This window comes from Nyctibius grandis, chromosome 9 (genome assembly GCF_013368605.1).
Source record: "Nyctibius grandis isolate bNycGra1 chromosome 9, bNycGra1.pri, whole genome shotgun sequence".
NCBI classification, from domain to species: domain Eukaryota; kingdom Metazoa; phylum Chordata; class Aves; order Nyctibiiformes; family Nyctibiidae; genus Nyctibius; species Nyctibius grandis.
The window spans coordinates 35,268,407-35,295,423 of record NC_090666.1 but is presented as its reverse complement, the minus strand read 5'-3'; positions in this window follow the sequence as shown (position 1 = coordinate 35,295,423).

Genomic DNA, 27,017 nt, shown 5'->3' with positions numbered 1-27,017 from the left:
CGTGAAATTCTACATTTCCAGTTTACAGTGATGCATTAACCCTCAGATTATGGTTTTTTAAATTGGCTTTTTCATAGTGCAGAGAGACTGCTGTCAAAACAATTATCTGTGCAGAGTTTCAAAAATCATAGATGTGATTTACACTCTATTGAAAATCAGTGGGATACGTTTAAAGTACTGTTGTGCTTTTTAAAATCCCACCAAGGATGTGGGCTTCCAAGGATGCCAAAGTACTAATTCAGCTACTTTGAACTATAACATCATTTTGAAGTGAGTATCTTGCTTGCTCTAGGGGAAAGGGAACACATCGACCTGTTTTTGACAATCCCCACCACAGATCTGAAGGCAAAACTGAGGCTGCTGGTTACACTTATGTCTGTCTGGCGTTCAAATGGAGTCTGTGGCTGCTCTGCCTTTTCTGTCAGAGCATAGTTTTATGTCAGGTGATACAGCCAAGGTCGCAGAAGAGAGTATTGTAAAACGTGAATAGCTTTGCATGGCGATTGAAGCCATTCTTAAGTGGCAAAGCCATTCCAGGAATATAATGGAACAGCTGATAACCTAATTTGACCTGCTTTTAACTGCCTGAATTTCCCATTAAATCTATGGTATTTGGTGCCATTGAAAATCAGAGAAAATCTTTGTAACAAGAGTTTGTCATTGGAAAATACTGATTTGTCAAAATGTGAAAGGTTTCTTTTCAGTGTGTTGCCGTGCTCATGAAATATGAGAAAAAAACTTTAAAATTGTTAGAATATTTTATTTAAACAATTTTGTGGAAAAAATCAAAGTTAGTATCCTCTCAATTCAATTTGGTGATTAATATATTTCTAAAATTAAACTGAAGTCAAATAAAACATTTACAAAATATTGAAAAGAAACACTTGCCTATATGGCAACTTTTTTTTTTTTTTGTATTTTGAAAACTTTTTACCCTGGTTCAGGATGAGAAAAAAATTATCTCCCTTAGCTCTTCCAGACCTCTTAAAATGAGAGGGATTCAGTACATAGATAATATCTGAAAGCACTTGAATTTGTCAACTTACAATATGCAGAAACATAAAGCCTGACATGAAACAAGAACAGAATATGGATTTCCTAGAAATGCTGTTGAGCTAAAAAAAGCAACTCTCCTCCTCCCGCCAAAGAGCCCCCTGCAAGTCTCTTACCTTGCTAAATCAGCAGTGCACTGTAGTTTTTTAGAAGTGACCTTACAAGGATTTAATTTCCTCAGGTTTTCCAGCAACCTCTGCTCGTAGGTTAAATGAGCTTTTCTCTTCTGTGATGGAAATATCTGGAAGACAAACCTGCAATATTTATTGCACTTTACTGAACAAAATCTGTATTTCCCTTCTGAAAAGAAGCAGCTGAAATTATTGTGTGCAGGATGGTTTACAGACTATAAAAGATAAATTGTGGAGAAGGCTCTGTCCCCTTTTGGGTAAACAAATTTTAATTTGAAAGGAAAGCTATACAAGTAGGTAATAAACTAAAATAAAATGCCATTTGCTCTAGTTAGAACTTTGTTTCCCAGATGTACCACACATCATGTTTACAAAATTTAACATTAAACTGGGTGCAAGAATTTTAAATATGCATAACATTTAAAAGTTATGGTAAGTAGCCCAACAATTGTGCATTTGTCTAACAAGTTAATGAACTACCATTGTCCTTACATGCTTTAATGGAACTTCACCATTTAAAAACTGGATAAACAAAATCACCTGGTGTTTTGGGAATCACACTCATTGGTTGCACTCTTTTTTTTTTTGTACATAGAATTTAGTCATAACTCCTTGACCTATTTTACGAGTTATTCTCTATTAGGTAGAAAAGCATATCCTTTAAAAAAGCAAGAGAAGAGTTTATTATAACTTGCTGTAATTATTATGTTTCTTCACCATATATGCATGGGGAAAAGAAGAGTGTAACAAGGAGATTAGCCTGGCAGATGAGAGCAGAAACATAATAATTACATAATTTCTGCTGGGCAGAAGAAGGGGTGCAGAGGAGAAGGCTCACGCAGGTCACCCACCTGTATGGGAGCTGCAGACAATCCTCCTTGGTGAGTACCCTGACAGATCTGCACTCTTCTGCTGCAGTAGAAGTGCAACCTACTGCCGGTGAATTGTACAGATAGGCAGGAATTTTCTGGAAAGTGCACTTCACTCCCAGAGAAATGCCAGAAGGACTTCTGACTTGCCAGTCTCCTGTCAGGCTACCTGGTCCTCGGGCAGCCCCTCTGAGCAGATGAACGTTTCCTGAAGGAAACATTCATGCTGTGTCTGACTTTCAGACTACAGGGCTCCTGTTCTCCCTGCTTTACAGTGTGGACACTGTGTTGTTTTTTTCCAAAACTTAACAGAAATCACATGGGAATTCATATTTCATTAGAAATCCCAACATTTTCTACAAAAAAGGAAAGTTTGCCATATGTCAGGTATGTTGCATCAGGTCTCCTTATTAGCAGTTGTGGAGCACTGTGGGAAACACACGGCATCTCCCTGGCCCTGCAGCAGCTCCTCTCTGGCTGACAGCTTCAGGGGAGGCACCGACAATGAAATTAATATGCTTAATATTTTCTGCGAAGAGCAACAGGCTCTGCTTGAGTCTCAGCAGGCTGGAGATTGCTTAAGTGGGCTTCTCTGCAGGTAATTTTTGCCCTTGTATGAAAGTCTGTAAATCTTTAATGGCAGTTATACTCCTGTGCTTTTGCTGCCCAATTACGTTTCATGTATTTGGGTGTGCCTCTTGATTCTGTGAAATGAATTTCTTTCTTCCCACACAGGACAGCATTTGCTGTTTTATAGATGTGTCTGTAGTTCAATCCCCTAGAAAAAAAGGATCAGGGAAGACCATTTAATAGTCTTGCTACTTGCTCACCCACCTTTCAACACACATCAAAGCAGCAGTTCGAGGGGGAAAGAATAACTATTTTATTTTTGTAGAATAAGTTTGTCAAGGCAACTTTAGTAGTCTCATAACTGTGGCAACAAGGGAATATGTTTGCTATTTGCTTTCATGTAGATTGAAAAAAGGAAGTAATTTCTTCTAATAAAAATGTGGGTTTTTTTCTGTTGACAGAACTATGGAAATTGTGCAAACAGATTTAGAGCTGCTAAAACCATGTTAATGCACTGTTCCGTATTGTAACTAGTACCTTCATGCAATATTTTCTTAAGAAATAATAGTTCTGGAATTTTATTGAAAAACTTAGTGTAAATATAAATTTTAAATCCTTTTCTTTGTACTGTGTAATTGAATATTTATTTTCAATGAATTACGCTTTAAGCTCCTAAGTAATTTCTACCTGGAAATTTAGAGGGATGCCCTGATTAACTTACACTAGAATGCTCTAAAAGGTGAAAAAATAACATTGCCCTTTTATGCTATACTGTGAACAAATATGACAGATTAAGGTCAAAACAATTAGCCTAAGACTGCCAAAACAAGCATGCTAAATTTGGTCACTTTACTCAGGTTAATTTTCAGTGCAGAGCACAGGCTTTGATTTAAGCAGTTAAAAAGAATCTGATGGCCACAAATTATAGTTCAAATCCACGCATGGCCAAATGCTAAAAATAGTACCAGTGGCTGAAAATTCAGTGGTGTGGCTACAAGATTTGTCTCATTGTTAAGTTTTTTGTTAAACCTTTTGTCCACGATTATGGGCAGAAAAAGTATGACTTAAGTTTTAGGAGACTTGACATATTTCGAAAAATACACTAATTTGTTGAATGGTAGGCTAAGAAGCAACTGCAAGAGTACTTTTGATCCGCAAAGAATACCAATGTGCTTCCTTCATGACAACAAATGTTTATCTTCCACCCTGCTCAGATATCAATAAAAATAATAGTTAACTTCTGGTTACATACCGTCTGCAGTATTCAGGTGTTAGCACCAAGCTTTACGAGTCAGTATCTCCTCCTTCTGTACCTAATCAGGGAGCACCCATCAGAAAATTGCTCTCTGCCTTGTTTCACATTATCAGTTTAATTAGCTAATGAGGAACACCTTGCAAGCCATGTGATATAACTACCTTCTAACAATGTGCTGCCCTTTACCATTCTTCTCCAGACCTGTTTGCTGAGGGCAGACTTTCTCCTGCTAGTCAGATTTACTAGTACAGTCTTTACTGCTTATGGCTCTCTGGCTACTAATAAGTAGATAACTTGGTGCAAAAAGCCAGGTTCTATCCTCGATGTCCCTGAACCAGAAGCTTCCTTGGAATCTGCTGATGCCTACTGCTGCCTGAGTGTGACCTGCTTGTGAGTGAGCACTCCTGATCTTCTAAGGTACAGAACAAAAGTACATAGGATGTAATTTGGTTTTCATATTATATTACTCTCTGCTGTAGCTTAGCTGGTACCAGTGGAAGTACTTGATTTATAGCACTGCATGTAGGACCAGATTCAGATTTTTTTGACTTGCAGGCTCTACTCTCCCAAAGTTAGTCTGTGTTTATTTTTCATTTGTGTTCAAGCAAAATAATCTTCAAAATGCAGCCTAGGCAATCCAGTGTTTCTTGTAAGATTTTCTTCTCTAGCTGCTTGAGTGAAATTTTTTACCATGGACCTGCTTGAGCTAAGTGCTACTGTAGTGCAGAGCCGGCAGGAATGAGATTGTAATTATGATACTCAGGGCTTGTTTGGCTGATGTTCCTTGTCTTTTGTTACTGTACTAGAACAGGGATAGAAGTAACCAATTTAAATGCAACTACGCAAATAATTTTTATATGTGGTTAGAATTCTGTGAATACAGCTTGTGGAGGCTGGGTGTTGTTTAAAAAGGCGGTGATAAGGGAATATAGGATCTGGTAGCTAAGCCAAACTTCTGTCTCTAGTAATGACTTATTTAAGATGTGATGGGAAAAATCCAGTTATCCATGGTATCTTATAGAGGTCTATGATAAGGAAGATAATGAGGGCAACTACGAACTTGATGCTTTCAGCTCAGAAAAAAATGCTTGTAAAACCAAGTAAGATTATCTAGCTGCTGAAGAGATAGGGTGCCTGGTTTTTGGTTGTGGGTCATATAAAAAGATTACAGAATTGAATGTTAGATCTACTGAAAACTAACTTTTGCTTTAGTTTTGAAGGTGAAAGCTTCCATTTCAGTATTCTTTCTCAACAGAAGGTATGCTTTAACCTATAATAGAATGTTAATTTTACTCTAAACCATGGGATAATTCAAAATGAAGTGTAACAAATCTTAAAATAGGAAGATACTGTTTAAATATTAATGGTGTCTAAGTGATGTAGCTGCCTGTGAGTTTATGTCCATTTTGAAAACGAGAGGTAGTCTTAGAATTAGGATTTTTTAATATTCTTTTTCTGGTCTGGAATATCTTCTAAAAACCAGAATTTTTTCCTTAGTTTAGAGCTCTAAAGCCAAATCAAGATGGCCTATCTGTCAAAGGCTTGGACTTTTATTTTACTAGTTTGGTTAAATATGCTCGATCTACAAGTTTCAACGCATGTACACAATCCACCTTCAGAATATTATTTTCACATTTAACCTAAAGGACAGGGAAACACTGCCACTGCTGAGGCAAGCAGGAAAGGAGACTCCCATTGGGCAAGCACAGGTGTTTGCTCTTTGGGCTCTTGGTGTGGCTTGTGACCTGACTCTGCAAATCCAGATACCAGTAAATTTATCTGCTGCTCTTTCTGTCTCAAGCTAAAAATCGTAAGTTTTTTGAGTGATCCTTGCCAGGAGCCAAGGACACAACTTCCATGTGGCACTGTAGTACTAGCTATGGTCTGCAACAATTTCAGTGTAGTTCTGTAGGAAGATCTATGCTGATATACCAGATATGTGTTTACCTTATTCAGAATTGAATTGATTGTAAAGAATGAGCTCAGTGAAAGTATGTTAAAAATCGTTGAATATTTTTTTTTTTATTAAATTCCTGAAGTATTCCTTACTTTGAGTTGAATCTAACGAATGTCAGAGAAAAGTTGGAGAAAAGGTTTAACAAAGATTAGGAAAGTTTAAAGAATGGAATTGAGTATTTCCACAGACCATTTTTTGTTTTGATTTGTTCATGGAAATAAGGTTAATTCCTGTATGGACTGAGTTCACAATTGCTGGAGGACCTAACCGAAGTCAGAGTGTAAATAATATTGTAGCCAGTGCTTGTAACCTTCTAGGTACACAGTAAACCAGATCAAGGTAAGAAGCCACTGGAAACCAATGTGGCTGGAAAACCCAAATGCTGGTGCAGTGCAGGAGAGCTCAGGAGCCATTAGCTCATGGTGGAGTGTAGAGCAGCTGGTTATGGGGACACAGCAACTGGCAACAGCAAGTTTTTTTAATGGAGCTTCCCATAGATGAGTTTTGGGATCAATCATGTTTAATACATTTATATATGACCTTAGCACAGATATGAGTATGCTTATATGATTTGCTGAAGACGCAAAGCTAAGAGGGGCTGTCAATAAGGCTTGAGATACCCTACAGGAAGAATTGTATGACCTTGATTATAGCAATAGAAATGAAATTCAATAGTACAAAGTGAAAGGTCCTTTCCCTGGGGTTGATAGTAAGAGTGCTAGGTATTGGCTGGGAGCTAATTTTGCCGTGGGATACAAGCTCTTAATGTAGAGTAGGTACAGTCAAGCCTTTTTATTCTTACTGTTGTCATCTTTTAAGCTTATAAAGCAGATTTGTGATTATGAAAGAGTTAATGCAGGCTGTGTTTTTAATAGTTTGTCTTTTGACAACTATTAGTTGTGTGGCTTATTCGCTTTATGAGCTGTTACATGTATATGTATGTAAACCTGATGGGGTGAATGACACAAAGAACCTGGCTCCTTGTATTTACCGGTGAGACAGCAGAAAGAAAGGGAGAAGCAGCAAGGAAAGAAAATTCGGCATTCGTATACTTAATCTTGATCAGCAGCTCATTTACATATTAGCTGAATATATGTTGTGTTTCCCCCCCTCAAGATCAGAGGGTTCCTGTAAGAGCTCGAGGAAAGCTTTGAAGCTTCACTTTAATGCTCTTGTCCCCAAACACCTCGCGCGCATCAGCACAGGGCCAGCACTGGGAAGCCAACGTAGCCCGTGAGTGTGTGGGTCAGCTCTGCCGGGGCTGCAGGGCAATACCCCCCCCAGCGCCTAGAGCCGCTCCCGCCCCACCTCACCCCGGTGCCCCGGGGCTGTTTTTCGTGCTTTTTGCCCTTTTGTAAAGTGCCTTTTCCCGGAGGCGACGTTGAGGGCGCAGCGCTGCAGGACCGGCTGTGTCCGCCAGGGGGCGGCCCCGCCCGCCCCTCAGGGGCCTCGTGCCCCCGCTGCCAACACCCGCACCCCGGGCCAGCGGCACCAGGCGTCAGGAGCTGGGGCAACCCCTGGTGCTGAGGGCGGTGCCTCGTACCGCTTCTGGCGGAGCACAGGAGGAGATGGAAAGGGTCCGTGCTGAGGAAATGCCGCCCTCTCCTCAGCTTCGAGGGGGGAAATGGCCGAGAGGAGAGCATGGATCCGCTGCCTGTGAGGGGATGGCTGAACCCCCGTCCTGACGCTGCTGGAGGGGAAAAGGCAGTGCCGGCCCAGCTCAGTCTGTGGGAAAACTAAAAAAAAATAAAAGGTATGTAACTAAAGCTGCAGTGATACGTGTAGTGAACCGATACGGCACATGTCCAGGAGCCCCCTGCCCTCCTCCGTCTGCAAGGTGAGCTGGTTTGGTGGCCAAATCAAGCTGATATGGTAGAGACTTTATCAGGACAGGACAAGGGACAATGGTTTTAAAGTGAAGGAACGTAGATTTAAATTGGGTACAAGGAAGAAATTTTTTATGATGAGGGCGGTGAGACACAGGCTGCACAGAGAAACTGTGGATGCCCCATCACTGGCAGTGTTCAAGGCCAGGTTGGATGGGGCCTTGGGCAACCCGGTCTAGTGAAAGATGTCCCTGCCCAGGGCAGAGGGGGGTTGGACTAGATGATCTGTAGAAGGTCCTTTCCAACCCAAACCATTCTGTGATAAAAAAATGTGCCAGGAAAAAATTGGAGTGGTTATGCTTCAGACTTGTTTAATATATTCATTAATGGCCTTGACATAAATATTATGAGTGTACTTATAAAATTTGCTGAAAATGCAAAACCAAGAAGCTCTAGAGGAATAAACTTGCTGGCCCAGGAGGCCTTGTTCAGTTTGGGATGACCTGAAATTAATTTTTCATCTTTTTTGGTCATTGAACCGAAACACTATTTTTCACACTGTTCTAGTAATAATAGCACTTATTTGCGATGTGTTTTCCTGCCTTTGATATAGTGCTGCTAGCAGGAGCAGAGAGGAGAGTTGAACACAAATGCTTGTCTATTTCTGGAAGAAAGCATAAGACCAAAAAGAAACCAAATGGGGAGGAAGTATGTTCAGGCTAGTAAACATCATGGGGAAGAAAATATTATGTATTTTGGTAAAGCATCCCCACATTGATTTAGCACAGTGAATTTTCTTCAGGAGCAAAAGTCAGGTTTCGTAAGTTTCTGTCAAGGTCTTTAAAAGCACATGTGGTTGTTAATGTAATAATTTCAGATATCCTGTGGAAATTTTGAAATTAGTGAAGTGTAAAACTGTGTGATATGGGTGCACTTTCTCACCAACCTGTGACTATCCTGCTCCACCTCAGATGTTCTGGCTGGCAAGGGGGGATTAAAGCCAAACCTCTGTCCTCACTATTTGCTTAAAGGAAGTCAATGAACACAAATACAGTATTTTGTACTGAAATAGATGCAAGGATGAATAGTCTTTAGATGATGGGGGCTCCTGTTCATTCTTGGGTTTGACTCCTTCAGCAGCCCAGGATCCACATGACCACTTGGTAGATGGACAATAAAGCACTGATTTATGTTGAAAATCTTGGCGTGAATGTCAGTGGAGAAAGGATGGGTTTGCTTCTGGGCAGGTATTTGGACCCCTGGGAGGTGTTTTATCTTTCTGCAGTGTTTTGACCACTGCAAGCATGGCCACAGGCAGGAACCAGCTGAACACATGAAAACCCCAAAGGGGTGGAAAGATAAATGGGAGAGAGGGAGGTTCAGAAGTAACTGCCATAGCAGGTTCATTTTCCTGCTGAGGTGCTGACCTTTTTTATTTTTTTTGGTAAATGTGCTTACCAGTATGATTCTGGGCATGGTGTGGAAGGTGTGGTTGGGGTTGTGGCATACTTGATGGCTCTGGGTTTGGGTTTCAGCATATTTCTGGCCCTGCAGTCACCTGAGCTAGCAAGCAGGATACATTTTGCTGGACTGCTCTAGGATCAGCAGAGGTGACCCATGTTGGCAGCCATAAGTGCTACTTAAGGAGCACCCTAAAATAGTATTATAGCCTTTATGGAATTTCCACTTAAAAAAAGAAATCTTACCAAGCGAAGGCTTCAGTACTGTGCAACTGATGTGCTTTGGTAAGTGTGGGAGCATGTCTGATGGCTTTCAAGGTCATTTTTCTTTATTGTACATTTATAGCAGCTGTGTAACAATTATTGAATAATGGATATCTGCTTTCTCTAGAGTATGCAGAATTGATTTTTTTGGTGAATTACTGATTGGATTGATTTTATGCTTAAGACAGTATTGGACAATTAAGTGTGTAAGTTACTTTGATCTCTCAGATACTGTGCTTGATCTACTGTGGCAAGCTAAAGCTTTAGGCATATTTATCATGACAATTACAGAATCTAGAAATGGAAAAGGCCTCTTAACTCCTCTAGTCCTTCTCCTGACTGGACATGAATACTGCTGCTGTATGTTTATTACTAGTTTCCTCCTTTTCCCCCCAGTCCTAGACTTGTCAAGGGATGTGATTTTTTTTTTTTTTTTTTTTTCCTTCTCTTAGACTTTTTTTACAAGATACCGATAAATGTACTATATTAAGCATTTAGGTGAAAATTTCATTGGAGTTGTATCTGTTTCCCTTGGGACTAAACTTTGCCTTTAGTCAGGATGATTTTCCTGATACTCAGATTCAAGTCTCTTATAGTTTTGTTTGTTGCCTTTTAGGTACTCTGAGAGGAAGGCAGGGGAATGGGATGGCCCTGATGGTTATTACTATTGGTGGGATGGAGAGCTTGTTATTAGATTGGAAAAGAATTATACAGATGCTAAAGCAGAGGACAAGAAGCTTGAATCTGTAGGAAAGGTGAGGAGGGTTTCACAACAGATTTGTCACAATGTGAAGGGTACTGAAGTATCCGTATTTTGTGTTTTCATGAAAAGGGGCAGGAGGTGATCTCCTAGGTGCAGTATCCTACCTTTTCAGAGTGGATTTTTCACTTACTGATTTCATATGAATAAGTATGTTCTGTTCTAAGTTGCTAAATACTTCTGCATTTACCTCCTGGACTCTTCTTTCTCTCTCGCTGGTACTTGCACAATCATGGTGTTGTATTATTGATAGCACCCTAACATCCAGTTGCTTTTTTGCCCTCAGTCTATCATTCCTCCTTGGTATTTATATACCATTACTGCAATATCCAAACACGTCACAGTCTTTATTGCTTTTTCCAATTCCCTTATGAATTAGGCAAATGCAGTTATTCTTATTGGAGAAGTACAAGACTGAGGCACTTGAAAAGTAAAGCGGTAAACTGAAAGATATTTAGGCACCTAAATGTGTGAAGTGCCTAATGTGATTTTCTAAGGCATCCAGATATATTAAGCATCTAACTCCTGCTGACTGTGATGGAAGTTAAGTACCTAACTCACCTGGATGTTGTTGGAAAATGTGGATGGCTGCCAATCTGTCTCTCTTCATATTTAGTTAGATAAATATTTGAAAATACATGTTTAGATGACTTGCTCTATGCTACACAGGGGGACCCCCAACTGATAATCTATTACATTAACATTTTTTCTTCAGCTTTTCAGTTTTATATCAATTGGTTATTCTACATATAAGATCATTTGTATACTTTATCCTGAAATATTATAAACATGGTACTTTAGCTATCAAGTTTCTTAGCAGTTCAGCAACAGTACCACACTTAGATTGAGTCATGTTTAGATTGTATTGCTCCTAAACCAGCTATTTTCTTAATGGCATTTGTCAAAGCATTTTTGAAGCTGTTATGACTAAATGCAGAGTATACTTTTTCAGTTAGTAGCTGGGTTAGGTGGGAAGGAGATTGTGTACTGACACTTAGGTTTCTGGATAAAATCTATGTTTCATATTTGTTTTTTAAATCTTAATGGTATTTGATAAAGTGATAAAATATAACAGCTGCATTTTACACTCCTAAATTAAATCACTTAACTCTGGGACACTGCATTATTGCATCTTTATTTCAAGGTTTCTGGAAGCCTCCAGAGAGCTACAGGTGTGACACGTATCTGAAGGCTGTGTGAAGCTCCTGGCAGGGTCCCCTGTGTGCTTATGTACTCCAGCAGCTGCTCCATGTGCACTTCAGACATCCTCCATAAAGGGCCTTTCCTGACTTCTGTCATCATCCTCCTGCTTCAAGGCAGAGCAGGAATGAGAAGCAGACCCAGACCCTGGGCACATCTGTTCTCTGATCCGTACTTGCATTTTGGAGGTCAGTGTCTGACCCCACTGGACCAGCTCACCCCAATGCTGGTATTCAACTCCCAAACCCCATGGCTGCAGGAAATCAATGCCTGGCACTGGCCTCCTGCCATCACCTCCATGGTGTATGGCCTCTGCTTTAGGCAAAGATCAGTCTCAGGCCTTAAAACCTTCACCCTCATGTGTGCTCGCAGAGCAATTGAAAAGCACCTGGCAAAGACCAGCCTGACTTCTGGCCATGGCTGGGGTATCCCAAAATGAGGCATTTAGCTGTGCCTGAGTCATGGCTGGCCTGTCTGAGCATGGGTGAGGGCTCTGGGCAGAAAAGGGACAGGGTCAGGAGATGGCACTGGCACTTGCTCTCTCCAGATCACCCCCAATAAACTGCTGGATTGGGTTTCTGCAGTACTATTTATAAAATGTTAACTGTGTCAAGTATCAGACATGTTCAGCTGTAAGGGCCTCACCTTCAGGTGGTTAAGGCTAAAGGGCATTACAGGTGTTACATCAGTACCACTTAGTGGTAATTTTACATTCAGCTGAACTGCAGCATTTGGTGGCTTGGCAGCAGACACTACACCTGTCCCTGTTGCTGCAGATACAGGCCTCTGTGCACCCAGAGGGGCTGGCTTGGGGCTGGCTTTCTGATCTACCACAAAGATAATGCAATTAAAAATTACCTGCATAGGTTTAATGTTATAGCTCCCTTTTCTAAAAAACAGGTCTCTCAAAATGAGATACCTGAGGGTGCTCTGATTTTTGTTATTCTTTCATATTGAAAGATTTTACATTTTTTTTTTTCCTCCTCTGTATCACACTGTGGAAAGGACTTGCACTGAAAGATTAATATTAAATGGGCTGCAACTTGCTAAAAGAAGCACCAAGTCCCTTTATCGAGCAATAATTTGGTTTCCAAATGGCTAACACGTGATTGAAGTCAAAATAATTTATCAGCAAGCAACACTTTTGCCATTGAATTCAGATCTATTTATAGCCTACAGCAATAACGTTGCAATTAAAAGCCCCACACTTTCTTCTAATGAAATAATTATTCATCTTCCATTCTCCAATTAATAGAATATCATTGTATTTTTTACTAAGAAAATGTCTTTCTACACTACTGCAAGTAGTTAACACTGTATTTGATTTTAGCCACCTACAGGACATGATTCATAAAAAAAAAATCCATCTTAAAAAGCATTTTGTGGGTAGCCCCTTTGTATTGAACTGAAGTCACACTTCAACTTGAAATAGCTCAAATCTGCTCTGGCAGTGGATTGCTTTCGTAGTTTTATGTGGATAGAATTTAGTGATTTTTTTAAAAAATGATTGAATAACTTTTTTAATGTCTTCTGCTGCTGGAACAAAACTGAAGATATCTTCTAGTCAAATTCTTCAGACAGGCAATTTCTGAAATAAAGAAATGAAGAAAATCCAAACTGTAACAACTGACTGTGCCTCCCGGTGGCAGTACAGTGCAAGTCAGCTTTCCTGTCTACTGCAAGGCATATGACTGTAACTGAAGTGAATAATAGATCATGGAGAGTACATTTTGCTGCATGAAACTCAGATTTCTGACAGCAATCTGCACGCCTTCTAATAGACAAAGAAAATCAGCATCTTTTCCATTTTGTATGTGGCTTTCATATTTAATGATCTTTTCATGCATATGAAGATGACAACTTCATTCTTTTGTCTTTTGGAATTCAAGTCTGTTTTTATTCTAAAATATGGCATATGCATGTGGCATTTTAATATAATATATTAAATGTGTCTTGGCTCTGTGTGTTGCTGGAAATCAATGCCTATGACGCTGAAAGGAGATGGTCACAAATATTTAGCTGCAGTTATGCTGCCATTTTACCCTGACATAGCCCAGAACAAGCACTTACCCCTCCCAGAGGAGGGCGGGGTCTGTGTGGTCATTCAGTAAGACCAGGGCATGTTTTGGCAGAAGACTGATCTGTCAAAAGACAAAAAAAAAGCCCATACTTCTGCTGGGGTTAGAGATGGAGAGGGGAGAGATGTCTCTTGGCAGCAGTGGCAGAGTTCTTTTCTATGGTGAAAGGCTGATGCCATTGGCCATGCCATGGACCTGGTGAGCCTCATGGTGTGTGACATGGCTGCTGCCCTCAGAGGATAAGACATACTCCTCCAAAAGGCAGTGTTTAGGAATGAAATGAGGCTCCTACTTTTAAGTGCTGGTGGAGCCCATCTTTTCCCACTGACTGTAGATTAAGCTTTTTGCAGACTCAGTCCAGCTTTTCAAATACCCTGCTGGAAGTTCCTGGAGACAAGATACTAAGGCAGATATAAGAAGGCTTGAGCAGAGGGATTTTCATGTGCACATCATTTTCATAATATTTTACAGGAGGAAACTTGCTTTCAGTGTGCACTGTGGCTGCTTTTTTTCCCTGAGCACATTTCACAGCATTGTTCCCTTGTCATGTTCACACGATACTACACAAGGTACACAGGTACAAGGTTCCTGTAGGTTGTCTTCTGTCTTAGAAGAATCTATGCTTAAAATAAAGAGGTCAGGAGAGATTGCTGAGATAGGTGCAGCCCCTTTGCTTCTACCTCCTCTTAGGATGAAGTCTGGTTTGAGTTATGTTTTAGTGTCTTCTCATTTGCCTGAAGCATTTCTAAAGCAAGTAGAAAGACTTGGTTATGGTAGCTGTTAGCATTTACCATAAACAACATCATCCTGTAATATCCAAGGTAATGGAGGTGTTTCTTACTATATAATGAAGCTTGGTAAAGCTTATTATTATAACTGCTCCTGAAGCCTTCAATGCAAAGAGATGTTCTGCTGTACTGATCGAACCAATTCCTGCCCTTTAATTCTTTTATACTTTCTTAGTCTGTAGCTCATGAAGAGATAAGGTTTATATTTAATTGTAGAATGAAAAGGTGGTGCTGGGCAGCAGCTGGGAGGCTCACAGCAAATGTGGAAAAGTATGCACCAAGAGCTTGCTTTGGAAAGTACTTCAAATTTAGAATTTTGCTTTTGTAGCAGAGGTGTATTAAATAGCTAAAATTTCTTTTTTCATTCATTCTTCTTTCACTGAATAGAAAACTGCCATTCCATCCCCAGTGGCTAAAACTTACTTTTCTGGAGATCTCCAAGTTGTTTTCAAGTAACTGTTGTGTGCCATCTACAAACCGGAAACACTTTTACACTTTTTGTTCCCCCTTTTCCAAAATAGGCCATGTTTCTAAGGTCAAACTGCATAAAGTATATATAAATGAAGATGACTACCAAAATATACTTACCCTGTTAAATATTAGGATTTTTCCACTAATTCAGTAGATCTTTAATTTTATTAATCAGAAACTTAACATGAAAAGACAGGCAGGATTTTTTTTTTTTCTTCAGTTCTGTGGTAGACTTTCTGTCTGTCCATAGCTTTTCAGATATACTGTAAGTAAAGCAACAGGAAAGCTTTGTTCTATGGAAATAAGTTGCACACATGGATGTGTAAGCATGCTACTATGGCAGATAAACACTAAAATTTTACTTTCTCAACTATCCAGTACTATTTGGAAATAAGTCAAGACCATTTCCTGTGGAAGAACATGCATGTAGGGAAGACAGTTGTGTTTTTTTTTTTTTTAAATGCCATTATTAACTGAGGTTTTCAGCTGAAAGGTGTGATTTGTAAAATGGCAGTAATTTGAGGCATAGCTGATGTGGTAGGGGTTTGACTTCCCTAGTCATGACTTCAGTTCTTGGAGGTGGCTAAGATGGTGATCACCACAACTATAATGTGTTTTCTTTTCAGAGCAAGTTTTTGATTGTTTAAATAGTTTCTATCTGAGACTATTTAAAGTAGAAAAGTAAAGCTTTCCATTTCTAAAGTATATCATCCTCTGGGGATGGGAAGTACTTGGTGCTCTTCAACTGATCAAAGATTGTTCTATTGTATGTTCGTAGAATTACTGTGACAGCTCAGCTGTGTCTCTTATCTACTTGCCTTGAAAAGAAAGAAAGAGAAGAGCTTGGGAGTTCATTACTGAGTTTCTCAGTGTGGCAGCTAATACAGACCGTGACATGTTTGTCTCTTGGAGAAATGGTTCAGTGCTTTCTGGTGAGAGGCGCTGGACAAGGTTTGGTAATCAGCTGCTAGTAGGGAGTATTTTTGCCTAGCTCTGAAACTTGGTGCTGGGGCTCCTGGTGGATTGATAAGTGAAGAGGTGCAAAGGTCCACTTTGTTCTTAGTGGTCCTCACCTGTCTCTTAGTTTGTCTCATGTGTTTGTCAGAGTCTAGATGGATTTTTTTTTGTTATCTACTTGATTTATACCAGTTAAATTATGAAACATACTGCCAGTGGAGGCAAAATGGCATCCAGAAGTTACTATTTTAAGTTAAAAAAATACATACACATTTCTTATTCTGTGACAGCAGTTTTGTCATAAGCTGACTGACCTACCCAGGGGAAAAGTGCCAGGGTGGTTGCTAATGCACCTTCTTTGAAAGGCTGTTGGAATGTCCTGACCTGTTGGAGATCCTGTCTGGTCATGTAGCTGAAAAAAAACTTGGAAAGGTGAAAATAAAAAACATTTCATGTAACTATTTTGGAGAGTCTTTGTATTCCCTAAAATTGAGAGGACAGCAGATTTGTCTCAGTATTTCTGAGTAAATAAAAAACACACAGCTGTTTGCATTTCTTTAGCAGATTCATCCTGCTACATCATAAAATGCTTTTAAGCTATGTTCATAAGTGGTGTGAAAATTGCTGTCACTTACATTGCACTTTTGTCTTTTTTGAAGATTAGAGAGTGAAGATTAACTTTTCCAGGGCTCAGCAGAGTAACTTGAAGGTCATAGAAATGTCAGATCAGGTTGGGAAATATTCTTAGCACTCCTGGAAGGTGAGCTAGTGAGGGGCATATTCCCAAACATTTTGCAGGTGTGGTTGGATTGAGAAGCAACCTGAATACTTGCAGCTCCAACTAATTGTGAGGGCATCAGACAATTAGAGTAGGAAAATTTCCATGTGTGCCAGCAATGGGCTCTGTCATTGCAAAAATGTGAATGTAGGTGTCGCCTTTGACGTTTGATGCAATGGCTGTTGCTGTCATGAGTTTTCTCTTTCCACTTATATTACTGGATTTATGGGTCAGAGAGCCAGGGCCTCCTCTAGTTTAAAGTGTACCTTTACTTGTGAATGATCACAAATAATTCCAGTCTTCTATATGTATCTAATACTATGGTGGTAGTCTTAAGTAGCATGTTGGGTCTTTCCCTTTGACATCTGGAGTAAGATTTGTGCTTCAGTGGCAATAAATCAGGGTCTGTATCCATAACCTAAGCTTAGGAAGCATACACCAGCGTTTCTTTTCCGTTTTGCAAAGCCTTTTTGCTTTTTTAATGTCTCTAGTCACTATACATTGTCTGTTCCTGCTGGTTATATCTTGCCAACTCTCAATCAGCTGTCCTCATACACACTTTTCATGACATTTCATCATCACATTCTTTGTCATCTTGTCTTCACTTGAAGTATTTTATCTGCTATATTCATCTGCTGCTTAAATTCTTCAGAGGTTTGAATGACTGTACGGCCCTCACATCATTTCTAGAATGACATCTCTTTGATCAGCCTTCTAGGTATGTTTTGTCTGTCTTAAATGGGATGGAGGGCTACCCCCTCCCCACACTACACACTGTTTTGTCTTTTTCACCCCCAAAGTCAGTTACTCATCTCCTTCCTGTAGTTGTCACAGATCACTTCCAGGCAAAATCTTAGGTATAGAAATTATAGCTTTGACTGCAGCTAAAATATCTTGGTGTTATCAGCACTGTGTTTATGGGGAGATTCAGTGGAGGAGAATGATAGATTTCTAGTGCCTGGAGTCATAAAATAGCATTCCTGATAGCAAATATTTGTGAGTCTTCTTTGGGCTGTGGGATTTTGTACTCTTCCTGGGAATAGATCAAAATTTGTGGAGAATGACTGAAGTTTATCACTATGAGAAATACTGACAAGGAAAAAAATTATCTGAGCATTTTTTCTTTATTTCGAAATGAGATATTGAAGGAGCTTAGTCAAAAAATCAAATAATGAGATAACCGTACTACATTGTGAAGCTGACTCATGTAGAGCATCCACAACCTGAAGGTGCTGTTCCCTGGCTTTGCCCTGCTGATTTCATGCTGATATGCTGATATGTCCCTGTGTAATCCCTTCAGGAGGGATGATGGTGCTGTTGCTCTGTTGTATTCTTTTGGCAACCTTTGTCCCACAGAGATCCCTACTTGCTCCCTCTTTTTCTTCCACTTCTGTCTATATTCCGTCATTTCATCTTTCTACTCCCTATTTCTCTTCTCCCCCTTGTTCTCTCAGTCCCTTCCTAATGCTCCTAATACCCTGCTGTCACTTCTGGCAAGTGGTGTCCTGTGTGGTGATGTCCTTGTGCATGTCTCCTCTACGGGGCTCAGACTTGCCTTTTCCCCACCTACCCTATGGCACTGTCAGGAAGATGCAGGTGACTCTCTGGAAACCTATTTCAGACATCCTAATAATCTTTGAAAAAAGCTTCACATCACCAAGAAAGCAGAAGGCAAAACAAGGGCATGGTCATTTAAATGGAAATGCTGAACAAGTAGTGAGTTGGAGAAATGAGCTTTAAAGTGTGGCAATTAATTTGAATTCCTCTTTACCTTGATGTACAAAAATGTATTTAGAAGCAACTGTTTGAAGATGCATGTAATATTTAATGATATGCATTTAGTCCTTGTGAAAGTTAATTATCAGAGCAGCCATTATAGCCAAGAACAACATATGTTTCCTCTGGAGTGCTTTTCTGAACTCATCTAAATATTTTTATTCCAAGAAAGTCATGCTGGAAAGTCTGTCTAGTGTGTGATGTCTCCAGAGAATTGTGAGCTAATCTTCGTTTGCTCAGAAGGCAGCCGCTGCTGTTGGGTGTGCATTATTATGGTTTATCACCTTCATCTGTATGGCCACTTTCTTCTTCCTTTCTCAATTTGGTAATTGAGTAAGGTGATGTAGTAATTATCCTTGCTAGCATGTGAAGACAATCAAATTTTAGTGTCAGAATGGTTCCTTTCTGAGCTTTAGGTATTTTTATTTTTTGATGCTTTACTTTCTTCTTGTGCAATGTGCTATTTCAAATAAAAACAAGAGAAACGGTTTGTTTTCAAGGAAAACAGTCTAATGGTTGCATTGGTCCATGCTGTCACTTACAGATGCCTGGAAGTAGATGCATCCCAGTTGTGAGCATCACAAAGTGCTTCCTATGGACAGAGGTGTGATGTGGAGTTTGTAGGAGTAACTTGCTGTAGTGCTACCAAAAAAAAACCCCACCCCAAATCGAGCAGTATTAGCTTGCAGTGAGGCCAGTGAATGTATGCCAGGTATTTATATCTTTGCTGTGACTTTTTCAGGGGAAGGAAGTGTGCTATTGAAGAGTACGATACCTTTTGTGTGGGGTGGTAATCATCTATGGAGATTTGGCAGGCCTACAAGTGTCTGTTGAACTTCTTAGGTAACAGTTTTTCCTAATAAACTTTTCATTATTTGTCTAGAGCCTCATTGGTTTCATCCTTATTACAATCTAAAGCATTTTTCCCACAAAAGTGACTCTATGAGATAATTATGAAGTGAAAAAGGGCTCACAAGTTAGAGATTGCCAAGCTGTCAAAGTAGTTTTGAAGGAAAGAAATACCTACAGCGGCTTAACTGTAAATTTACTACTAAAGGATAGTTTTCTTTAGGAATTCATTTCTTTATAATAGGTCTTATTTTGAGAGTTTCTACAGACTTTTAATGGTGACTATTTTTACCTTCTGAATGAGCATCTGTTTGTAAATGAAGTTAGGTTGCCAGTTGCTGGCAGCAGTGCACTCCTGTTGAAATGCTTGCTGGAAAGTTATGCTTTTTCAGCAGTCTCTGCAGTTACTTGCACCAGTCCAGTGCAATGAGATGTTCTGAATTTAATTTGATCAAATATTTGTTTTGAATATAACGTTTAGAATCAGGAAGTAAATGAAGCTTCCATAGAGACACACTGTTGAAGGATGTTGTTATTTATTCAGTTTATGAATCAGCCCTGTTTTGTGCTGCTGAGTGTAATCTAAACATTGGCAAAGAAAAATAATGATAATGTACATTATTGCTGCATAATTTTTAAGGCATTTTACAACCTGGAAAATGTGGATTCTGTGGAAGTGTCTGTCCTGGTTTGGCAAATGACATAACACTGTAATAAATAGCCATAGTTTATGCATTGTGAATTGGAGTTTAGATTCAAATGGAAATTAATTTTCGGCAGATTGGATATGAATTCAATCTCACAACCTCTCTACACAAATTATTTTGATTTCCATATATTTTTCTGTATTCTAATCAATGATGGTATGCACATTCTATTAGATATAAATACAGTAAAACTTATTCATATTTAAAAGGTATATGAAATAAGTTACTATGAATGTAATACTTTAAAATGTATCTTACATGTGTATATCTCCAACAATAGGACAAACTGTCTTGACTTAATTCAGAATTACTTTGATTCATTGTCTGTTTAGAATGTTTGGCTCTTACTGAGTTTGTAAGTGAATGATTAAGGTAAGTGCTACATCTTTATAATGGTAATTAAATCAGTCTTACTGGAAAAAGTTATGTTTCCACTTTCACTTAACATATAATATAAATATTTACAAGAATAAAGGTGTTTGAAACTCTTAAATTTATTAAAATGTAGGATGACTCTTCTGGAAAACAATGTTCCAGTGGCAGTTAATATTGGATGGTGGGATTACAGTTACAGTATTTGCAGTTGATTTTTTTTTTTGATTAAATGAAAATGCATTGGTAAGTATTTTTTTGGCTGCAAAGAACTGTTAGGGGGTAGAAAACTGTGAACCAATATTAGCCTTGATACCTCATGGCTAATTAAGCAATGTAATAAGTAATCATAAGGCTCAAATAAAATCTGTGGGCTTTGCTAAGTTATTCCAGGAGTAGCTTGACTTACACAATGTCAAGTAATTATAGTTTGTATGGAATATTTTCATGACTACATAGTTCTTCCCAAATGAAAAGTAAACTTCAGCTGCAATTATATTACTGTTTACCAGACTAGAAGAGATTCTGCTCAGCCTTGAATAAAATTAACTTCTAATGGTGCATTGCATTCAGGTTCAGAACTTCACTGCTGCTGAATCAGCTTGAGATGGTGTTAGTGGCACAAAAATCTTTCAGGTGGGCTCCACGTAAGGGGAATATGGAAAGTCCACATAATACCATTACACTCCATGGCAGACAGGAAAAATACACAATACTGAAAGAAAAAGATTTCTAATCATATCAGTAGTTGACCAGTATGGTTGGGTCATAACATAAGTTTGAAAGACTCTGCATTGTAATGTACCTGAAAATGAAATACACTCTTTGGAGAATGTTTTGCATAGGAGTAGTCATATCAGCCTGTGCTGTACCAGATCTCATGGAGTGTTCTATTGTGAGCAACACTTCGGTGAAGAGAAAGGTACAAATAATCCTGTTATAGGAACTGTAAATTTGCCTTTGGAAAACTAGTCCCATCTCACAGAGATTACCTTAAACTGAATCATTAGTGCTTGCAAACGTCAAAATTTTTATTAAATCCTTAGTTTTTAATTCTGGATGTTTCAGTAAGCTTGCTACTGCTCTGAAAACCCAGCCCCACATAAGCTGCTCAAAATTACATCTACACATTGAGGAATGATCTTGAGCAAAAGATCCAGTATCAGCACAATAATTACTTGTATGGACTAGAGAAGTAATATTTTGGATGAAGTAGTAAAAGTAACATTGAAATGACTGAGAAAATCCATCAGAAAGTTTAAAGTCTGCCTTTTAAATGTTTGTAAATTGAGCACCTGTGCAGCTACAGTGATGTGTTTTAAGAGATTTTTGTTTTACTTTAGCATAGGTAAATAGGGGGAAATTGCCAAAGGGTTAAAGATGTGTAAATCAGGTTACTGAAGGATATAGGGACTAAACCTCCAAAACAAAAGAGTCTGCAAAAGAATAGTACGAAACATACTGGAGAGCACAAATTTAATATGCAAGTCTCCTGTACTAGTGCTCTGTATCTTGGCTTGAAGTAGCACAGTGCTAAGGAGGTTACCATAGGCTTACTGGCTTCTAAACACTGCTACACTGAGTGTCCTATAAAGGTGTAAAGCTTCCCATGATTTGAATGCATAAATCCCTAAGGACATGCTATTCCAAGCTTTGTGACCATTTAAGCTCTGGGTCAGTAAATCACTTGAACTTGTGCTTCATTCAGTTTAAGAGGGCTTATTTAAATATAAGTAGAGCACTTTGACTCAAGGCAGAGTATGTGCTCAAACGTTCCTTGAAATCAGTGTCATTTGTTTGACTTCAAATTGCCATAATTTAACAATTTTTTCATTCAAAAGCAGTGCTGCTCTGCACTTTGAGTGCTCAGAGCATCAATTTCTGAGCAAAAGTATCCAACCCATGTAATAGTGTCCAATGCTGCCCTGATCTAGGAAAGTGAAAGCAGTACCTAAAGCAAGTTCCTTTGGACTTGGAACTCCAGGAGCTGTTAAAGTATATTTTTTCACTCGAGCATATTTTTGACCTATCATACTTATCAGTGCTTCGGCATTCTAGAATAATTTTAATTTTTAACTGTCCATGACAACCATGAACAGAAACTAAAAATGTGAATAAATATATTGACTCTAAATGGCCAATTAAAAAGTGCTGTAGAAATGGCACATTTCTTCATGTAAATAACTTGGTAGATTATACAGCCAATAATCTGCAGTCTTCAGAGCCAGCTGATGTGATGTAAATCTGTGGCCTTGAACGCTGTTTTCTGGCAGTCCTGAAGCTGAATTTCAGAGCTGATGGAGGATGGTAGAGTCCTGCAGGGTCTGCAGGAGGGCTCTGGCTCGGCTGCCATCTGCTAACGCTGGTAGCCAGTGCTGCTTTGTAGTTTGAGACAAAACTGCAAAAACGACCTGGGTAACAGAGCAACAATGATTTTATTTTTTAATTTTTTTAAGCTTTTATGGTAACAGTGTTGTACACTATAGTACATCTATATTATATGTTTAGATGTTCTTTTTGCATACCATTTTTCTTTCTAGAAGAGTAATATGTTTCTAGATAGATGTTAATAGTTTTGCTTCCTGTATCGAAACCTGGAAAGACGACCTCAGTCCAGAGGCAATTGGGAGATTTGCATTTTTAGAGTACTTCATGCTGCATTTCTACAGCTAAGAGGCAAATAGGAGCTATGTATCTTGTGTTCCTCCTCATGTTACTTGCAGAAAGTGATGTAAAGCAATGCATCCTGAAAGCTCAACTGCTTTTTGTGCTATGTGCAACTGCAATACTGAGGTACTTAATCTTCTTTTATGTTTTTGAAGATTTATTGCAAAATGATTTCACGGGTTGAGAGTTAGCTACCTTTTTGTTCTTGTAGCTGCAAGTAGTCAGTGAAATGGAAGTTCATTCATAGTTAACTTCCTTGAAGACTTTGCTTTTTTCCTTCTAGGCTTGCTTAGTGTAAAGGAAGCCATTTTAGGCTGTAATTGTATAGCTGTTCATTAAATAAGAAAAAAAAAAACCACAACATTTTCAAATGATTTCTTTTGAAGTAAAGGGAAATTCACACTGCTGCTCTCTTGCTTATACACTCTTAATTTGTCTTGAATAAACAATCAAATATATTTAAATGTGTAATGAATTATTTTGCTTTAAGTAAAATTGTCATGGAATTATTAGCTGCTTTTTTTTTTTTGCTGCTACTTTAAATTTTTTTGTTTTATCAACTGGCAAAGATGTCACTGTGCCCAGATCCTGCAGCTGTGTCTCCCTTGATGGCAATTCTCATTTCAGCTTTTCAAAGCAATCTTGACAAGTAAAAATGTATGCTAGTACTTTACTTTTTTTGTAAGAAGCTGTTACCTAAAATGTCCATTAGTGAAAAGCTTTTCAGTTGCTTAACAAACCCCTTAACTGAGCATCACCAGGGATCTGATGGGGGATGAGGAGGAAGGTGGCATTTAAATTTCAAGGGCTGAGATCCACTGTAAGAGCAAACACAGTCACAGGACAAGAAGCTGGGGAGACCCCACCTGACACTTGAGGTTTAACTGATCTCCAGGCTCTATCTAGCCGGGATTGTGCTAGAGCAATCAATCTGTCCCACCTTCACATATATTGCAGACCAGCTTTTTTCACAAGAACACCAGCTTCATCAGCCTAAGGTGTTGAAGCAGGAGTTCCTTTTGAAAGGACACAAAAAGCTGGTGTAATTAAGAGTTGAAATTGCTGTTCTCTTCTCTAACTTTGTGAATCTTGATGCTGTCAAGGGCATCACCACCACAGTGAAGTAGTACATAAGACAATACTTGCACTGCTGAGACTCAAACATCCACCTAAGTGACAGTAAATACTCTACCTTCTGTCTGAGGGACTTGTGGGTGGAGGCCAGTGGGAGTGGAAATTATTTAATGCATAGCAAACCTGAAGGACAACCAGAGATTGAAAGAGGGCAGAGAGGAGGACTTAGGTTAAAAAGAAAAGGCCTGTGGGAAATTGGAGGTGATGGTGTGTTGAACTCTTGATTTACTTGCTTTATTCCTGGCAGTAATAGACTTATCTCCAATGTATTCTCTGGGGGAATAGGTACAAAGCTTGTACTGTTTTCTAAAGTGGCTCTTTGTGACTGGACAGTAAATTTAATGGCAGAGTTTAGAAGAAGGTTAGAAATCATGAAGTTGAGATGCGATTCAAGATGAGATGTGTGATAGAGGAGCAGGGCAGGTCCTGGTGTAGCTAATGCCAGTGGCTCTGGCAGTGCCTTCCCGAGGAAGTGATGCAGCTGCATAGTGGTGGGTCTTTTCGGTGGGAAGTGGGTGGTACTGCCATCCATATAGGACAACTTTTGTGGGCCATGGCTGTGGTCTGGTTTTGGGACCGAGGGCTAATCAGCAGCCTGATGTGTGCCTTTGGGGTGCCCTCGGAGTGTGCCAACCTGCCTACTTGGTGCTGCAATCCCAACTTGGTGAGCTGGGTGGGCAGCAAGGGTATTCCCTCAAAAAATGCGCTCCCAGTACAAGCTAAAATGTTACTGTAGACATACCCATTATCTGTAACATGAAAAGTTTATCTTTATGAGCGCCTCTTGTTTTTTTTTTTTCCCCCTCTCTGCATTCCTGTTGAGATTAGGATCTGGCCTTAGCAGTGGGTCTAGAAGATCAGAGCAAGGAAATAATGTTGTTTTGTTTCACCCCTTTGTGAATCCCTTTACTTCTATGTAATCAATCAGTGGATCTACTCAATTAAGTAATTGCTTGCTGATGTATACAAACACAATTTGTATGTGTGTGTCTATATGGAATACAGATATATTTTGAAAATTAACTTAAAATTTTTTTGCAGAAAATATTTACTATACCACAATATCCCCTTTATTAAAAAGTGTTAATAATATGAACTATATTATTTTTCTGAATAATCATTGCTTTTACAAGATGAACCACTATAAAAATATATATTGTAATAACTTAGTGAATATTTATAATGTAAATTGACTACAAAGCCATTGGGCAAAAAGAAAGATGATTCCTGAATTCTTATCATTAATTTTTAATTGTATAAAAAATTAGTATCTGAGCATTTGCCTTATGCTGAGAGATTAGAACTGCACAACAAAGCCCTGGAAGTAAAGGAATTTGAGATCAGTTTTGGATGATGTCCTACCCAAGAACTGCTAATGCAGTTCTTATGATTAATTCTGCTTTCTTAAACTCTTTCCTATACCTCAGTAACAGGAGTTTGGGAAGAAATTCTGCAGCAGGTTGTGTACTGTACTTCACATATATACTGTATTTAAGGTCATAAACAGGCCAGAAATGTCTTGTCCTGAAGGGGGTGAAGTGATGGGAAGGTGCGTGTTTTAATTGAAAGAACTAATGTCAGAAAAGCCAGAATCTCTATCCAAGTGCTTTTCAGGTAGATTCAGGTGTTAGCATCCTCCCTACAGGAAAGCTGCTGCTTTGTGTAGAGCTGCTAATGGGCTAACTGGGGAAAGGAGCTTGCTCTCATGCTTTTTTTTTTTTAAAAAACCACTTAGTAGCTCACTTATTAAGCCCACAAAAATAAAGGTCTAAATAAAGGATAAAGGACTGTCATTACCGGTGAACATATACCCAAAGGGAAATAGGAGTTCAAAGGAATCAGGCTTGAATCTAAGACAGTGGGCAAAGTTCAATAAAATGTCTGAAAGACCTAAAAAGAGATTTCCCCACCTTCACAGTGAGAACAGGGCAGGGAGATTTGGCCCCGGTGTTTGGGAGTGGTGGTAGCCCTCCAGTGTGGCTTGCTGTGCGGCAGGGTCGTGTACCTCTGCTATTCAGGCACACCTATTCTTCCTCAGTGAATTTTTGTGTAGAAGCACATACTAGAAGTATATAAGCCAAAGTATACGTGTGCTAGATTTCTGTCAGGCTTGGTGATTTTGGGATAAATCCCTCTTCATGTGAGGATGGCATGATCACAGAAAACTGGAGGAGCATAGAAAGAATTGATAGTTACTATTTCTCAAAGGTATAAAATATCCTTACTTTGCTATTGAGATTCTGCCTACCCATTCCAATTGTCTCACTGTTAGACATTTAACACACATCCTCAGAAGTAAATTGTTATCTAAACATAGTGTGAAAACAATCTGACAACTATGGTACTTCACTATTATAAATTCATTGAACTAAACTTGTACTTACGAGTTAGGTGTAGTTCTGCCATATACAAAACTTGCCACTGTGTACTCAGCTTACTGTAAATCAGGGTGGGATTTGGATCATATACCTCTATATTCCAAACAGTTTTAAAATCTCTCTCATGCCTCCATTGTGTCAGAGAAAAGTGAGCTTTGGTAGTTTCTGCACAGTCCTGTGGCAGAAAACAGAGTGGGAAGGGTTTAGGGCAGAGACATGTGTGTCTGTGCTCTCCTCCCACATTTCCAGTCCCTTTGCAGTCATGGAAAAGGACAGGTTGGAGACAGTGCTCACAGGTATATATGGTCAGACGAACAGGAGTAACTTTACCAGTATGAACTCTTCCTGGTAGGTAGCAAATGAAGTCAGAGGAAGCCTCACTTGTATCCTGGGACCGCTTCTCCTGCGCTTGCCTGAGTAGAAATCTAGTCCTGTGAAGACCAAACTGCTACATAGACCTTTATTTCAGGTACTGCCAGATGGCTTAATCTTGTACTTATTTATCCAGTTAATTTAACTTTCCTTATAAGCAACTTGACTGTTCAGAAATGACATCTTTATGCATACTTTGGCACCTGTTGTACACGATGACAAATGATCTGTGGACATCATTCCGATAGACAACAATAGAGAATCAAGAGATTTAAAATGTAATTGTATGAGTCAATGTTAGGCCAGCCAGAAGTGACAAATCCACTAATGCATTTATGATGATTT